The following is a 3,014-nucleotide window of genomic DNA, read 5'->3' as shown; positions in this document are numbered from 1 at the left end:
TTTTCCAATTCATTTGAGTTTAGGGAAGAGAGAAATTGTTATGAGCCAGCCAGCAAGTGGATCAGCTGATAAAAGACCTTGCTGGTGTCTTGGTGTATGACTAGTTGTTACACATTTTACTCTGTGTGTTCTTTCTTTGTGCTGGATGGTTATTTGTGCCTTTCTCTCTCACTTTGTAATTCTTACAGCTTCTTTATTTCAACCTCAGTCCACCAACCTTATGTGGAAAAAAAAGCAAAAGAACAAAATGTTTATAAATTATCATGCCCTTTATCCTTCATATTGTGTCTTTTCCCTTCCATACTGTAACTGCCTCATCTGCTTAGTCTGAATTTTAAACTGCGGGCTACCAATTATTTCTTGTTCTCTATACAGTGGCTGATACAGTTGGGCCATCTCTGCTTCTGAGTGTTCTTGTAATATATGCTTTTCTTATAAACAATAAAATGAGATAAGGTAGACAGTGGAAGAATCTCACTTTGAAACAATTATACTTTTCACTTCATACATCCTACTTGTGTATAGTTTTGAATTGGCTTGCTCAAAGAGGTGCAAGAAATCTAGAGCAGTGAACAGGAGCTCTCTGTAAAAGTGACTGGGGTTTGGAAGGTAGGGGTGTTCTTGCAGTGAAAATAAAATGAAATTGAGGGAATTTGCAAAAGTAAAACAGCAGAAAGGGATGCAATTCATGGAAAATATTAGAAAGCCAGAATAAAAGTGTCTTAATTAAGTATCTCATATTTGACAGTTTTAACCGACTCCCAACTTTCTTGAATGTGCAAACTGTAGAAGTGAAAATATTAGGAGTGCAATCTCCACAAAGTATAGCAGTGGTGAGAATTATTTGTGACACTGCCAATTAGAGAAATTTCAGTCAGAAATATGATTACTAAGTAGATAGCATTCATTTATAATTAATAAGTCGAATGAGTTCTATACACAAACTGAATATTCAATATGTGAAAAGGATATTTTACCTGTTAAGTAGACCAAAAGACTGATTGTGATTTGTGCAATCATGGATTCTCTGTGGGAATTACTCTTGCTCAAAGAAAACTACCTGCGCCTGTGCTTTGTGTATCTGCACAACCTGCAAGCGCCTTGTAATTACACTGGCTGCAAAGCTGGTGCTGGGAAACTTAGATTCCTTTCTATACGCAAATGGACTGAATATTTCTATGCCTTGTGGCAGGAGTGTAAGGTGTTGCTACTGACCCCCTACAGGTTTTGCGTAAAATCATAAACAACATTGTTCTTTGTTGTAATATTGAAACTTGTTTTTGGCGTGAATGTGTGCTGACAATTTGGCTGCATGTATTACTTTTTTTTCTTTTTTCTCTTTTTTTTTTTTTTTTTTTTGCCATTGAACATATTGTTCCAGTCATCTCTCTCTGGTGTGCCTGATCGAATTAATATTTAACTTTTTATAGGCTGCTGGTTTAGCAGGATAATTAAAAACCTCTTAAATCAAGAATATAATACAAAGGGGTTTTTTTTTAGAAAAATCATTATACAGAGAATGAGACATCTATAAAAATCTGTTTATGAACAGTGTCTGGAAAACAAAGACTGTGAAAAGCTTGCAAGAGATTTTTTCCTCTTGCTCAGAATCCTCTTGGTATTTACTGAATATTTTGTTTTCTGAGTAATAAATAATAATCTTTAACTGCTCTACGCTTCCTGTGTTTCTGGATTTGTCACTCCAACACAGCTGTAATTTTGTCAGCACATGGACTGTATGAAACAGTGTTTTTTTAAAGTTTTATTTTGGACAACTGTCCTAGCCTGTGCCAGAGACAGCATTTTTTTCAGAGTAATATAGTATACAATCTTTCAAGACTGTCCTAAAAGCTTTACTGGTCTTTGGATCATGCCCTGGTGTGGGGAGAGGGAGGATTAGGTAGACCGAGTGTAACTAAAAACACTTGCTCAGTATGCTAAAACAAATGTGTGCTTTACCATATATAGAAACAAAATCCTCTGTGAACTTGGACATTGTGTAGATAATATTACTTATCGAGCCTATGCTGTGGAGACAAAGATTTTAGTTGGTGGTGCTTAGCATATGCTGAAGGCTTGTTGTATGCATTTTATTTTAAAACTTCATGTATTAAGAAAAAAAGAATAATCTGCTTGTGGAAGCTTCTTGTTAACAATTTCAAAAGAAGCTATCGGAATAGCTTGCTTGGATGAGACCAGGAAAAAAAAGAAACACAAAAGGGCAAATCTGCAGAGCATGGTTGCCTTTAGAGATAAATTTTGCTGGATATATGCCAACAAAAATGTTTTATTTCCTACCATTTTATTTATAAATACATAAACCCACTACGTAAATAACAATCTTGTCCTTGTGAAACCCTCCCCCCAAAATAAAGTTATATCAAGTGCATGTGTTTTACACGCAAGTCAGATCTATACCCGACTGCACAGTTGTTCCCTTTTATATGGTTTATAGAAATTTGAACCAAAATTCTTGATCAAACGCCTCTGAGCTTTGGAACATCTGAAGCCGGGTCCAAATTCTGAGACTGGATATATCTTTAGTTTTAAACAGTCAGTAATTTAATTTCTGTTAAGAAACTTTTTCTCTATGAAAGTTGCAAGAAATGCTTCAAGCTATGTCTGTATTAGCAGGCAACGTGGCGCAGTAGGAGCAGATCAGTTGGTATTGAGGACATGGCATCTACCTAGTATGTGTTTCAGGGAGGGGCTATTTAGCTCTAGTTTGATTCTATGGACTGAATTCCCATTAATGGTTGGTGCGCGTTAGCAATGCTCGCAGAGATCATCTTCTAGTTGAATTTCATTGTAAAGGAAACCACTTCGTGCACTCTGAAGCTGTTCTGTGATGTGAACCAAAATGCAAGAAGTGGGAGTGACGGAGGGTTTATTTTCAATAGCATACTTCTGATCTGAACAGAAGTGTTAGTCTAATTTTTTTAAGGGATGAAATGAGGTTGAAAAACTGAAAAAAGTTGTTGAGTTGATGGAAACAACATAGTTTCTTTTAACTA

Source organism: Nipponia nippon, unplaced genomic scaffold (assembly GCF_047370975.1).
Source record: "Nipponia nippon isolate SJK-2023a ecotype South Korea unplaced genomic scaffold, ASM4737097v1 scaffold_6, whole genome shotgun sequence".
In the NCBI taxonomy this organism is placed as follows: Eukaryota; Metazoa; Chordata; class Aves; order Pelecaniformes; family Threskiornithidae; genus Nipponia; species Nipponia nippon.
This window is presented reverse-complemented; position numbering follows the sequence as displayed.